The following is a 16,367-nucleotide window of genomic DNA, read 5'->3' on the forward strand; positions in this document are numbered from 1 at the left end:
GGATGGAGTAGGAGGAGTACAGGAGGTGGCAGCAGGCCTGCCTGCAAGTTGTGGCGGTGTCATTAACTCCTCTGCAGAGCCACGCATTCTATGCTTGGCAGCCGTCAACAGGTTTACCCAATCCGCAGTGTAGGTGATATACCTGCCCTGTCCGTGCTTTGCAGACCAGGTATCAGTGGTCAGATGGACCCTTGCCCCAATACTGTGTGCCAGACATGCCATGACTTCCTTTTGCACAATCGAGTACAGGTTGGGGATTGCCTTTTGTGCAAAGAAAATTCGGCCGGGTACCTTCCACTGCGGTGTCCCAATAGCTACAAATTTTTTGAAGGCCTCAGACTCCACCAGCTTGTATGGTAAAAGCTGGCGGGCTAAGAGTTCAGACAAGCCAGCTGTCAGACGCCGGGCAAGTGGGTGACTTTGTGACATTGGCTTCTTACGCTCAAACATGTCCTTGACAGACACCTGACTGTGGGCAGATGAGCAGGAACTGCTCAAGGCAAGAGGCGGAGTGGCGGGTGGTTGAGAGGGGGCAAGGAGGACAGCAGTGGTTGACGTGGCTGAAGATGCTGGACCAGGAGGAGGATGGTGGCTTTGAGTTTGTGTGCTGCTTTTACTCATGTGTTGATCCCATAGGCGTTTGTGATGTGAGATCATGTGCCTTCGCAAAGCAGTTGTACCTAGGTGGGTGTTGGACTTCCCACGACTCAGTTTCTTTTGGCACAGGTTGCAAATGGCATTGCTGTTATCAGAGGCAGACACACAAAAAAAAAGCCACACTGCTGAGCTTTGCAATGACGGCATTCTGGTGGTGGCAACAGCATGCATTGATTGGCATGCTGTCTGGCTGACCACGGGTGCCGATACATGCTGTCTGGCTGTGCCACTAGCTCCTTGCGACGACCTCCCCCTGCTTCCAACTCATCTCCTCCTCCTCTCTGTCTCCCCATCTGAACTTCCCCCTGTTCTTCTTCTCTTCGAGCGGGCACCCACGTGACATCCACGGACACATCGTCATCATCAACCGGTTCACTTGTATCTGACAACTCAGCAAAGGAAGCAGCAGCGGGTACAACATCATCCTCACCATCACACCGTACGTCCATCTGTGTAATGCTGCCTGACTGAGACATATCCCTGATATCTACATCCTCTGGTAATAATGGTTGCGCATCCCTAATTTCCAAGTGATGTGTAAATAACTCCTCTGACGGATCAAGTGAAGCAGCTGTGGTGCCAGTGTTGGTGGTGGCGGCAGGCGGGCGAGTGGTAAATTGAGAGGTGCCCGAAGCTGAGCTGGAGGAGGATGGTGCGTCAAGGTTCAGAGCGGAACCTGTAGAAGATTGGGTGTCCTGTGTTAGCCAGTCAACTATGTCCTCAGAACTTTTCGAGTTCAGGGTACGTGGCCTCTGAACACTGAGCATTAGTCTAGGGCCAAAGGGAATCACAGCACCACGACGGTCCCTGCGGGGTGGCCTGCCTCTGCCTGTCATTTTTTTTTAGATTAGTTAAGTTGTACTATGCGTGCAAGCTACTGTGACACCAGATATGAGTTTCGCTGAAGTGACACTATGAACTTACAGCTGGGCCTTAAACACACAAACACATGTGTAACTGACTGCTAGTTATTCACAGTCAAAATAGTTGTTTTTCTTTAAATGTAATCGAATGTGACACCAGATATGAGTGGCGCTGGTGACACTGTGCACTGGCACTGGGCTGTGAGCCTGACACACACGCTGGCAGGCAGGCAACTGCAATTTGATTACACAGGAAAAAAAAAAAAAAGCAGACTGATGTTCTAGCCCTAAAAAGGGCTTTTTGGGGTGCTGTCCTTACAGCAGAGATCAGATGAGTCCTTCAGGACTGTAGTGGACACTGAATACACTGGCCTAGCTATCGCTTTCCCTATTAATTCAGCAGCAGCAGCTACACTGTCCCTCCTCTCACTAAGAATGCAGCTTCTGAATGAATCTAAAATGGATGCTGTCCAGGAAGTGGGAGGGTCTGGGAGGGAGGGTCTGCTGCTGATTGGCTGGAATGTGTCTGCTGACTGTGAGGTACAGGGTCAAAGTTTATTCAATGATGATGTATAGGGGGCAGACCGAACATCGCATATGTTTGCCCGCTGCGGCGAACGCGAGCAAGCTATGTTCGCCGGCGAATAGTTCGGGACATCTCTAGTCACAGGGCCACCTATGCATAGGTGACAGGAACATAAATTTCTAAAAATCGTCTGTTACATTGTCAGGTGACATTTTACCATTTTTGCTGGATAGAAACCCCTGCTTTGCATTGGTGACAGGGAATACAATTTCAGAAATTCTTCTTTAATTGATGCGCGCCACCTCCTTTAATGCTTAAACTTTAACAAGTTGTCCCACATTTGCGCTTCAATACTTTGTCCCATATTTCCACTCTATCATATTTAATTTGAAACAATTAACCTCCCTTTTATGTGGTCTCTCTTTCTCACGCTCCCTCTCCAGCTTGGAACCCTGATTCGCCGATAACCGTGATCAACATGGTAGGCTCCTAAAAGAACATCGGAAATTAATAGAGAAGATATCCAAATGAATGGTGGACATCACAGGGAAGTGCGATCAGGCAGAAGTTATCTAGAGTCAACAAAGCGGCAGCAGGGCCAAATCCAAAATACCAAAGTGACATTCCCTATAATTTTTTATTAATCATTCCAATAACAGGGCATCTTAAGAGTCCTGTATTGTTATTTATTGTCACTACCTCCCCGAGTAGGGAGTGGGTAATTGCTGCGCGTCTGCTCCTTAACTTGGAAGCTTGTGCTTTAATATTTTGTCCAACATTTCCGCTTGATTACATTTAATTTCATCCATTGACCTCCCTTGGATGTGATATCCCTTTCTCAGGCTCCCTCTCCGGCCTGGAACCCGAATCCCGCCACCTGTGATTACCATGGTAGGCGCATTAAAGAACATCAAAAGTTGATAGAGAAGATATCCAATTGGTTTGTGGACATCACGGGAACATTATGGAGCAGTATGTGTGCACACGCCTACACGAACTGACTGATGGGTCTGCCCCCTTCTGGGTTTCCAAATTGAGCACATGGCCTGAGCTTGCCCTTTACGCCTTGGAGGTGCTGGCCTGCCCTGAAGCCAGTGTATTGTCTCAACGTGTGTTTAGCACGACTGGGGGGGGTTATCACAGAATATATTTCCCAATGTTTTGGGGTGTACCCTAATTTAAAAAAATAAAAATAAATGTAAAACCAAAAAACTGTGTAGGCTACCTCCTCCTCCTCCACCGCCGCTTCCACCTACACCGCCACATGCACCGCCTCCTCAACCACCTACTCCATATGGACCTCCTACTCCTAGATCAAGATTATTCTTTTTTATTTTAACGTATTTTATGTTATTTAAAGTCATTTCCCTATCTACTTTTTTTTCAGAGCACTTGCCATGCTCTTAACCACATTTGCAGCCCTCTAGCCCTTTCCATGACATTTTTACAGCCATTTTAGTGCTCAAAAGTTCAGGTCCCCATTGACTTCAATGGGATTCGGGTTCGAGGTCAAGGTCGGGTTCCGAACTCGAACTTTTTTGTGAAGTTCGGCCGAACCCGTCGAACCCGAACATCCAGGTGTCCGCTCAACTCTACTTAGCACTTCTTCACTCACAGTGGTTGATGGCATAACCACCCCATGGAGGCACAACATCCTAATGGTTACAATTCACACAATTGGTGCTGTTTCTTGATCGCTTCAAAAGCACACTTTGCAGTCAAGGCCTCTGTAATCCAAAACTATGTCCCACCAAGACAGAGGCCAATAGGTTCCTTCCATTACTGGAAAGGCCTATCTTAGGGTTTTCTGTTGTTGGTAGATGGTCTCAGTTCTCCAGGTTCATACTTGCCAACAGTCCTGGCTTTGTCAGGACAATCCTGTGCCCCAAACAGTAAAACAGGCTGGATATATACAAACCTTATCAAAGTGGGCAGGTTGGGGATTCCTGACTTAAGCATAAATGGCCCAAACGTTAAACTTAAATTTTGGTAAGTATATAGACTCTATTCACCAACCTTTTCATCATTCGCATGGTTCACCCTACTGCCCTAAGGACTTACCCAATCCCAACCCAAGCCCCACTATCCATGCCTATCTAGATCACACTGTAGGCTATGCCATCTTGGTCACTGGACAACCAGACCTCAGCTATTACACTTTTGAGTCATGCAGAACCACGGCTGTGAAGGGAAAGTTTGAGAAGAATCTCCAGAGACTAATTTACAACCTCAAAACTAAGATACTGAAATAGCTTTCTATTTCTCTAGTGTTATAATTATCTATTGCGCTCAATAATTCCTTGAATCCATGGACAACGCACTCTACTGGGAGCTTCATCCTACAACTATAAATATGTGCACCCTGCAGAAACCTCAGAGAAACACAGCTAAAGCCCTCATGTGTCTACACTGTAATGCTGACTATTGAACTGTGAGTATTTATTAAATTTGCATATACAGTGCTGCCCATAATTTTTCATACTCCTGGCAAGTTTTTCATACTCCTGCAAGTTACTTTTATTCAACCAGCAAGTTTGCTTAGTTTTTTTTTTTCCACAATAATGCCTCTTGTACATCGTCTTATTATCCTTTGGGAGACACCTATGTCATTTCCCGTGAAAAAATTACTTCCTGGTTGAATAAAAGTAACTTTAAGGAAAAATTTGCCTGGGGTATGAATAATTATGGGCAGCACTGTAGATACTGAATATATAGATGATAGATGTTAGTGACACCTTCTAGGTTTGTGTCTCTTCTTCCAAACCCAAGAGAAATGGTATTAACCTACGACACTGGAGAGTCATAAGTTGGAGACCACTGTTCTAGACAGAGGTATGGCCAGATTTATCACTATGAGGTTGGACCCCATCAATGACTGGAATGAAAAGGCAATTTTATAAGTCTCCTTAATGTCTATGGCCATCTTCAAGCAGATGTCATATGGGTATCATAGGGAGGGGTCTGTTACTCATAAACCCCTCTATAAGCTTTTCTCGCACAATAAGATAATGTACATAGATACTACAAGCACACCAAAAAATATATACAAAATCACAATAGTTTATTAAGAGTGCATAGAAAAAATAAGCAGACAAATACTATTAAAAAGCATCCACAACAGGATTCAGCAATCTGCCACAATGAACAGCACAAGCCCAGAACAAGGCAATATAAGGAGACCAAAAGTGCTCTGAGAATAATCAACTATATAAAAAAACATAATGATAATGTGAAAATCACATGAAGGTGCAGGACGTTCCAAAAAACAACACAATTGTTTTATTTATTTATTTTTTTGGAACGTCAAATTTATTTTTCAGAGTTCTTTTAGTCTCCTGTCCCTAGAAACATGGACATTAGACTTCTTTAGTGCTGCACCTTCTTCTAGAATGAGTATCTACTCATCAAACTGGTGTAATGTAGAAATGGCTTAGTTGCCCATAGCAACCTATCAGATGCCACCTTTCATTTTTCACAGCTTCTTTGGAAAACAAAAGTTGGAATGTTATTGATTGCTACGGACAAGAAGGCCAATTCTACTTTACACCAGTTTGATAAATCTTCCCCTAAGTGACTTATAATGCAGATATTTATGTATTCTAGGCATCTGACGAGCTCAACACTGTCACGTTCTTGTGTGAGATCTCCTAGAATAATTGTTACCATCCAGTTTCCAATGGTGAATTTTACATCTGATCCTGGGAATGTTACCCTGATGTTCTCTTATAAGGTTGATGATGTCACCCGAAATGTCTTTCTGATTACGTCCCTTTTGTGTTTCACCTTCTTCTTCTACTTCATCGTCATTATGCTGAAGGTCTTCTTCACCACTCCTCACATGCAGGAGGACCCTCGATACATCCTGTTTGTTTACATGCTCATCAATGACACGTTTTATATCATCATCACAAATTTAATTGTACTGTCTTACATGCATGCTGTATACTTCCCCATGATCATCTGTTTGATCATTCACACTTTGAATGGCACTTCCTTTCTAGTGACCCCATACAACTTGGCCATCATGTCTCTAGAACGTTACATAGCCATATGTTTCCCGTTGAGACATGCACAGTTGTGTACACCAAGGGGAGCAAAATATGCAATTGCTGTGATCTGGATCATAGGGTTGTCTCTATGTAGTATAAACTTCATTATCACAATGTACTTTACGAAAAGAACCTCATATTTTCTTTATGTGTTGTGCGATAGTTCTGTGTTGATGATGAACCCGGTAAAAAATGTGATCAGGAGCTTTACCAATATCTTCAGCTTCTCCATGGTGGTCTTGATTATTGTTTTTACCTACATTAATGTCATGCTGGTTGCCAGAAGGTTCGGTTCTGGTGGTTCTTCAGCCCTTAAAGCTGGTAAAACTGTGATGCTTCATGCCTTCCAGCTAATGTTATGTATGGCCTACTTCATCAACACCGTAACCGAGATCTATATAAATAGCTACACATTTTTCATAAGTGTTTTGAGCTATGTTTTCTTCACATGTGTGCCCAGATTCCTCAGTCCGCTGATCTATGGTGTAAGAGATGAAGTTTTTCAAAAGCATATAAGAAAAAATTGCATAATATCGTGTGTCTGTTGTTCACAATGAGGTGTGGAAAAATTATAACAGTAAAGAACCAAATAAATGAATATGCTTCTCCACTTCTCATATACAGTACATATCTCACAAAAGTGAGTACATCACTCACATTTTTTTTAAATATTTTATTATATCTTTTCATGGGACAACACTGAAGATCTGACCCTTTAATACAATGTAAAGTAGTCAGTGTACAGCTTGTAGTGTTACAAGGTCTGAGGTGTGAATGGTGAGCAGGTGAGGTAAATTTGGTGTTTTCGATTTTACACTTTCTCATACTGGTCACTCGAAGTTCAACATGGCTCCTCATGGCAAAGAACTCTCCTGAGGATCTGAAAAAAAAAATTGTTGCTCTACATAAAGATGGCCGAGGCTATAAGAAGATTGCCAACATAGAGAAAGGTTGTAGCCAGCTCACCTCATTGTCCTGCACGGCGGTGCACGGGGCGGACTCAAGCCAGTCCCTTGTAAGCGGAAGAAGATAGAAAAAAATGCTCCAGCACCGCGATGGATAGTATGAAAATCCCGGTCTTTATTAACACCACAGAAAAGTCAGGTGTATACAGCAATCGAAGACAAACACTGGTGGTCCCTGACACTGAGCTGCAGCCCGGTGTCCAAGACCATACAGCGGTTTAACAAGACAGGTTCCACTCAGAACAGGCCTCGCAATGGTCAACCAAAGAAGTTGAGTGTACGTGCTGAGCATCATATCCAGAGGTTGTATGAGTGCTGCCAGCATTGCCGCAGAGTTTAAAGAAGTGGGGGGCCAGCCTGTCAGTGCTCAGCGTAATAGCCAGAGGTTGTATGAGTGCTGCCAGTATTGCTGCAGAGGTTAAAGTTGTGGGGTCCACCTGTCAGTGCTCAGACCATACTCCGCACACTGCATCAAATTGGTTTGCATGGCTGTCATTCCAGAGGGAAGCCTCTTTTAAAAATGATGCGCAAAAAAGCCTGCAAACAGTTTGCTGAACACAAGCAGACTAAGGGCATGGATTACTGGAACCATGTCCTGTGGTCTGATTATTATTATTTATTATTAAAGCGCCATTCATTCCATGACACTGTACATATGTTAAGGGGTGCACATACATAATACAGACAATTGCACTAAGCATGATCTGATAAGACCAGGAAAAACCAATTTGGTTCAGATGGTGTCAAGCGTGTGTGGAGGCAACCAGGTGAGGAGTACAAAGACAAGTGTGTCTTGCCTACAGTGAGGCATGGTGGTGGGAGGATCATGGTTTGGGGCTGCATGATTGCTGCCGGCTGTGTGGAGCTACAGTTCATTGAGGGAACCATGAATGCCAACATGTACTGTGACATACTGAAGCAGAGAATGACCCCCTCCCTTCAGAACCTGGGCTGCAGGGCAGTATTCCAAAATAATAACGACCCAAAACTCAAATCCAAGATGACCACTGCATTGCTAAAGAAACTGAGGGTAAAGGTGCTGGACGGGCCAAGCATGTCTCCAGAGGTAAACCCTATTGACCATTTGTGGGGCATAGTCAAACGGAAGGTGGAGGAGTGCTAGTTCTCTAACATCCACCAGCTCCGTCATGGAGGAGTAGAAGAGGATTCCAGTGGCAACCCGTGAAGCTTTAGTGAACTCCATGCCCAAGTTAAGGCAGTGCTGGAAAATAATGGTGGCCACACAAAATATTGACACTTTGAGCACCATTTGGCCATTTTCACTTAGGGGTGTACTGACTTTTGCTCCCAGCGGTTTAGACATTAATGGCTGTGTGGTGAGTTATTTTGAGGGCACGCCCAATTTACACTGTTATAAAAGCTGTACACTGACTACTTTACATGTATGAAAGTGTCAGATCCTCAGTGTTGTCCCATGAAAAGATATAATAAAATATTGACAAAAATGTGAGGGGTGTGCTCACTTTTGTTAGATACTGTAAATGGGTGTTGTTTTTTAGCAGAGAGGTCACTAGGAGTCACTCACGTTGATATCAGGGTCAAAACATCCAGAAATATCTATCGGTAAAGATAGCGGAGGTGGTCATACTGGAGAGCTCAATGTCCACTTTACCATCAGAAGCAACCTCTGGCTACCAAATGTTGGCCTATTTAAGGAGCTTTGGTCATGTATGTAATGAAAATGACAAGCAGAAATGGCCAGAGGCAGCCACAGCTCAGCCATGAAGCACTGGTTTATATGTTCATAAGATAATTGTTGATCTCTGGAGAAAAAAAAGTGAATGTCCTTGGTGGCACCTACCTACTGCCAAAATCCAAGCTAACATAGCAAGGAAGTGCTAAAAGATGTTCATCTATCGCCACCTACTGTATAATCCTGCAACCTTCATCCGGAGGAAGAAGAAAAGATTCTTTCAGACAAATTCGAAGAAGCTCCATAGTGTGACTTCTCTTACAGTAGAGACCTCCTTGGTGTGACCACTCTTACAGTTGAGAGCTATATAGTTTGACTGCTCTTACAGTCGAGACCTCCATTGAGAGACCACACTGTCAGTAGAAACCTCCATAGTGTGACCGCTCTTACAGTAGAGACCTTCATAGTGTGACTGCTCCTACAGTAGAAACCTCGACAGTGTGACTGCTCTTACAGTACAGACCTTCATATTGTGACCGCTCTTACAGTAAATACCTCCATAGTGTGACTGCTTATACAGTAGAGTGCTCCATAGTATGACTGCTTTTACAGTAGAAACCGTTGTATGACCGCTCCTACAATAGAGACCTCCATAGTGTGAGTACTCACAGTAATCACCACCATAGTGTGACTACTCTTACAGTAGAGACCTCAATAGTGTGACTGTTCTTACGGTGGAGTCCTCCATAATGTGAGTGCTCTTAAAGGAGAAACCTCCATAGTGTGACTGCTCTTACAGTAGATACCTCCACAGTGTACCTATGTTTACGGTCTTACCAAAGTAGAATTTTTCCAGCTCCCAACTACATTGTAGGGAATAATAAATGGTGCCATTAGAAAGTACAAGTTATCCTGCGGCTGAGTCAGGAAGGGATGAACACTATACACAGTAATGATGCTGATCAGCACTTTTATATATTTCATCATGTATTGTATTTAATCTTTTTATGCTATGTATAATTGCACATAATTATGTAAATTAATCACATGGTATAAATACTTGGAATTACATGTATCACATTGATTGAAAAATGTCCTAATGTGAATAAATTGCTGAATTCTCACTGATATCCTGGAGTGATGGAATATTCTCTGCATCCCGGACATTTTACCCTGGATCACAGTGCATATTGCTGACAACCACCACTGAATATTCCAGAGTGCTGCTATATCTATCTATCTATCTATCTATCTATCTATCTATCTATTGTGCATTTGGACGTTTTTAGACCCTTTAACTTTTTTGACATTTTATCTTGCTGCTTGTTCTATAAGTTCCCCCCATCATTCTGCACTTGATGCCCCCTAATGAGACAGGATTTTGAGGAGGCACAAATTTGGAGAAAGCTACAAAAATATTCTGATGCAAGTTCCAAAAAGAACAGTGGCCTCCATAATTCTTATATGGAAACATTTTGGAACCATCACTCCTCCTACAGCTGGCTGTTACTCCAGACTAGTAGTAAGGGGGGAAAAGGGCCTTGATAAGAGAGGTGACCGAGAACCCAATGGTCCACAGATCCTTTGTGTAGATGAGATAAAAAAAAAAGATTGAACTTTTTGGCCTCAATTCTAAGCGTCATGTTCTTCCATATTGCTGTCTATCGCCGATTTTATCAGAAAAACACGTTTATTCAATATGTTAGTTAACTTCTGAAAGTGCTCAGGGGCGGCGTTCATGCAGCCGTTACCCAGGCCCCTCGTCGCTTTTCATACGAAACCCCTCACCTTCACCCCTCTGGCCCACAATAGGTTCTTCTGATTACGTCTTATCTTAGTGAGAAATCCTGCACCAGCGCCGTTCAACAGATTTGCCGCACCTCCGCACTTCATTCCCCATTATAGGCAGAGGCACAAGGCCGGCTGTATCGGGATGTACGGGCCGGCACATGCGCATTAAACGCTCTTGTGCCTCTGCCCATAATGGGGAATAAAGTGTGCAGGTGCGGCAAATCTGTTGAACGGCGCTGGCACTGGATTTCTCACTAAAAGGAAAATGTCATCAGAAGAACCTAGGGCGGGTCAGAGGGGTAAAAGGGGAAGAGTTTCGTATGAAAAGCAATGAGGGGCCTGGGTAACGGCCGTATGAACGCTGCCCATGGGCACCTTTAGAAGCGAATTAACATATTAAATAAAAGTGTTTTTCTGAGAAAATTGGCGATGGACAGCAATATGGAAGATAGCATTCTAATATGGGGAATGTAATAGAGATCCTGATGTTAGTGTTCTATAATGGTGATTTTAGGTGAAAGACGCCCTTTAAGACGAATAATAGAAGTCTAGGAATCTGTCACAAAGAACGTGATCGCCGAACAGTGTGCTGTCTTCCTGGTGCTAAAGTTCGACACATCGCGGATCGGGTTGACAGATTACTGGGAGGGGCTGGAGACGATCCAGCAGTCATGGTCCATATCGGAACCAATGACAAAGTTAGAGGTAGGTGGAGAGTCCTTAAAAGTGATTTCAGAGATTTAGGTCAAAAGCTGAGGGCAAGGACCTCTAAGGTAGTATTTTCCGAAATACTGCCTGTACCACGAGCCACACAAGAAAGGCAGCGGGAGATTAGGGAGATTAACAAGTGGCTCAAGAACTTGTGTAGGAAGGAGGGGTTTGGGTTCCTGGAGAACTGGGCCGATTTTTCTATCATCTACAGGCTCTATCGTAGGGACGGGCTGCACCTCAATGGGGAAGGGGCAGCTGTGCTGGGGAGAAAGATGGCTAGAAGGTTGGAGGAGTGTTTACACTAGGGACTGGGGGGGAGGAAAATTACATTATAGGAGGGGAAGATAGTGCAGATAGAGACCGGGGGCAAGGTAGTGGGACTGGGGGAGGAATGGAAGGAGGGACTAGAACAGTTCAGAAGGAAAGGTGGAGGGTAAAAAATATACATAAACCTCTCAAATGTATGTATACTAATGCCAGAAGCCTGACTAATAAAACTGGTGAACTGGAATTAGTGATGTGTGAGGAGAACTATGACATAGTGGGAATAACTGAGACACGGCTGGATGATAGCTATGACAGTGGGAATAACTGAGACATGGCTGGATGATAGCTCTGACAGTGGGAATAACTGAGGCACAGCTGGATGATAGCTATGACTGGGCAGTTAATGTACAAGGTTACAGTCTGTTTAGAAAGGATCGTCAAAACCGGAGAGGAGGAGGGGTCTGCCTTTATGTAAAGTCTTGTCTAAAGCCCACACTCCGTGAAGATATAAGTGAGGGACATGAACATGAGGAGTCACTGTGGGTAGAGATACATGGAGCTAAAAACAACAATAAATTACTAATAGGAGTTTACTATAAACCACCTAATATACCAGAGTCCACAGAAAATCTACTACTAAACGAGATAGACGAGGCGGCAAATCATAATGAGGGGGTTATTATGGGGGACTTCAACTACCCAGATATAGACTGGGAAACTGAAACTTGTATATCTCATAAGGGAAACAGGTTCTTGGCAATAACCAAAGACAATTACCTCTCCCAACTGGTTCAGGACCCGACTAGAGGGACGGCCATACTGGACTTAGTATTAACCAATAGGCCTGACAGTACAACAGACGTGCAGGTTGGGAGACACCTGGGAAATGGTGACCATAAAGTAATAACCTTCCAATTATCATTCAAAAGAGCATTTCTACAGGGAGGAACAAAAATACCAAACTTCAAAAAAGCTAAATTTAGCCAACTAAGAGAGGCCATAGGCCGAACTAACTGGGACAAAGTCCTCAAAAATAAAAATACAGCCACAAAATGGGATATCTTTAAAAGCATGCTAAAATCTCATTGTGAGAGGTGTGTGAATAAAAGGTTAAGGAACAAAAAGAAACCAATGTGGATAAATAGAACTGTAAAGAAAGCAATAAATGACAAAGAGAAAGCATATAAAACACTAAAACAGGAAGGTAGCACGGAAGCACTGAAAAACTATAAGGAAAAAAATAGAACATGTAAAAAACTAATAAAAGCGGCCAAACTAGAGACCGAGAGATTAATTGCCAAAGAGAGTAAAACTAACCCTAAAATGTTCTTCAATTATATAAATGTTAAAAAGTATAAATCTGAAGGTGTCGGCCCTTTAAAGAGTAATGAGGGGGGAGTCGCAGAGAGCGACGAGGAGAAAGCAAAGCTGTTAAATGTTTTTTTCTCCAATGTATTCACTGAGGAAAATAAACTGTCAGATGACATGCAGAATGTTGAAATAAATTCCCCATTAAAAGTGTCCTGTCTGACCCAGGAAGAAGTACATCAGCGACTTAAAAAGATTAAAATAGACAAATCGCCAGGACCGGATGGCATACACCCCCGTATCCTAAGGGAATTAAGTAATGTCATAGCCAGACCCTTATTTCTGATATTTGCAGACTCTATACTGACAGTGAATGTTCCGCCGGATTGGCGCATGGCAAATGTGGTGCCAATATTCAAAAAGGGTCCAAAAACAGAGCCCGGAATCTATAGGCCGGTACGTTTAACATCTTTCATGGGTAAACTGTTTGAAGGTTTTCTGAGGGATGCTATCTTAGAGCATCTCAACAGAAATAAGCAAATAGCGCCATATCAGCATGGCTTCATGAGGGATCGGTCATGTCAAACTAATTTAATCAGTTTCTATGAGGAGGTAAGTTCTAGACTTGACAGCGGCGAATCAATGGATGTCGTATATCTGGACTTCTCCAAAGCATTTGACACTGTACCACATAAAAGGTTAGTATATAAAATGAGAATGCTCGGACTGGGAGAAAACGTCTGTAAGTGGGTAAGTAACTGGCTCAATGATAGAAAACAGAGGGTGGTTATTAATAGTAAATACTCAGATTGGGTCACTGTCACTAGTGGGGCACCTCAGGGGTGAGTATTGGGCCCTATTCTCTTCAATATATTTATTAATGATCTTGTAGAAGGCTTGCATAGTAAAGTATCAATTTTCGCAGATGTGATTTTCGCAGATCTGATGAGGACAGTATACTACTACAGAGGGATCTGAAGGCTTGGGCAGATAAGTGGCAGATGAGGTTTAACACTGAAAAATGTAAAGTTATGCACATGGGAAGGAAAAATGCAAGTCACCCGTACATACTAAATGGAAAAACACTCGGTAACACTGACATGGAAAAGGATCTAGGAATTTTAATAAACAGCAAACTAAGCTGCAAAAACCAGTGTCAGGCAGCTGCTGCCAAGGCCAATAAGATAATGGGTTGCATCAGAAGGGGCATAGATTCCCGTGATGAGAACATAGTCCTACCACTTTACAAATCGCTAGTCAGACCACACATGGAGGACTGTGTACAGTTCTGGGCTCCTGTAAACAAGGCAGACATAGCAGAGCTGGAGAAGGTCCAGAGGAGGGCAACTAAAGTAATAATTGGAATGGGGGGGACTACGGTACCCTGAAAGATTATTAAAATTAGGGTTATTTACTTTAGAAAAAAGACGACCGAGGGGAGAAATAATTAATATGTATAAATATATCAGGGGTCAGTACAGAGATCACTCCCATCAGCTATTTATCCCCAGGACTGTGACTGTGACGAGGGGACATCCTCTGCATCTGGAGGAAAGAAGGTTTGTACACAAACATAGAAGAGGATTCTTTACGGTAAGAGCAGTGAGACTATGGAACTCTCTGCCTGAGGAGGTGGTGATGGTGAGTACAATAAAGGAATTCAAGAGGGGCCTGGATGTATTTCTGGAGCGTAATAATATTACAGGATATAGCTACTAGAGAGGGGTTGTTGATCCAGGGAGTTATTCTGATTGCCTGATTGGAGTCCAGAAGGAATTTTTTATTCCCCTAAAGTGGGGAAAATTGGCTTCTACCTCACATTTTTTTTTTTTTTTGCCTTCCACTGGATTAACTTGCAGGATGACAGGCCGAACTGGATGGACAAATGTCTTTTTTCAGCCTTATGTACTATGTTACTATGGGCAGCATAACGGATCTATCCTAGTTTCCGTTATGCAGGACAGAGCTCCTGCATAAATGAAACCAAGATGGATCTATTATGCTCTCATAGACTTCTATTATGACGGAATGCAAAACGGAATGCCTCTAAAGGTTTCCCTTTTGCATTCCGTCTTAAGAATCTGTTATTTTCCGATATAACCATGTTATAATGGAAAATAATTAAATAATTAATAAATCCCCCAAACCCGAACTTCAGTGAAAAAGTCTGGATTCAAGTCCGGGTACCCATATCGCAAAGTTCGGTACGAACCCAAACTTTGCAGTTCGGGTTTGCTCACCCCTAATCCAGTGCACTCTTGACCTCAGGCTGGGCCGAAGGTTCACCTTCCAAAAAGAAAATGACCCTAGGCATGTAGTCAAGACAAAACAGGAGTGGCTTAGGGACAACTTTGTGAACGTCCTTGAGTGGCCCAGCCAGAGCTCTGACTTGAACCGAATGCAACATCTCTTTTTTCAGAGACCTAAAAATGGCTGTCCACCAATTGTCCCCATCCAACCTGACAGAGCTTGTGAGGATCTGCAGAGAATAATGCCAGAAAATACCCAAGATGTAAGGCATTTATCCTATAAGTCAATGTTCAACCTTTTAAGAGGTCTTGAGACATGACTTGGATAATAATTAAGTGTTACTGTTATCTCACATATATATTCTTATTATTATAGCCAAAATTTCCACCCTAACTCCTCCCACAGTTCTTACACTACATAGACAGTAATATATCGAAACGTGCGGATTGTTCCCAATTGGTGTGCTATTACTTTTTGGAACGTTTCGCCGAAAATATCAGCGTTTTTGTGGCGAAATTGGTCCCATAGGAATGAATGGCAGAATGTTCAAAGCTAGAGTGTGAGCTGAAAAATCAGGACATGATTTCTAAACTGCCACCACTCCCTCATTTTCAAGCCCATCTACACAAATCTTATATCAAAACGTGCAGCTATCCTTGCTACCACTACAAATGTCCATGGCTAAGCCATAGTCCTGATAGTTTTCACAATATGACCATCTGTTTGCAACTCACGCCGCCCATTGACATTCATTAAAACTCAACTCTAGCCACCTCAAATTTGAAGGGTAATTTCTAAACTGCGAATGTGACTTTATTTTTAATATTTCAGAGACATACTATGCATCAAAATGTAGGTCTGGGTCTTGTGATTCTCACAATATGAAGCTCTTCGCTGTAGGATTTATAATTTTTTAAGTATAACCATTTGAAGATGAAGTGAAGTGAGCAAGTTGGAGCAGTTTGTTTTTAACCGCTCTTCTCTGCCCTTCCTGTAGAGTGAGTTGCCATAGGAACCCAGGTGTGTGAGCAGGCAGCACAGTGACAAAAGCTAGAGTGTGGGCTGAAAAATCAGGACATGATTTCTAAACTGCCACCACTCGCTCATTTTCAAGCCCACCTACACAAATCTTATATCAAAACGTGCAACTATCCTTGCTACCACTACAAATGTCCATGGCTAAGCCATAGTCCTGATAGTTTTCACAATATGACCATCTATTTGCAACTCACGCCGCCCATTGACATTCATTGAAACTCAACTCTAGCCACCTCAAATTTGAAGGGTAATTTCTAAACTGTAAATGTGAATTTATTTTTAATATTT

The sequence above is a fragment of the Bufo gargarizans genome, chromosome 3, assembly GCF_014858855.1.
Source record: "Bufo gargarizans isolate SCDJY-AF-19 chromosome 3, ASM1485885v1, whole genome shotgun sequence".
In the NCBI taxonomy this organism is placed as follows: domain Eukaryota; kingdom Metazoa; phylum Chordata; class Amphibia; order Anura; family Bufonidae; genus Bufo; species Bufo gargarizans.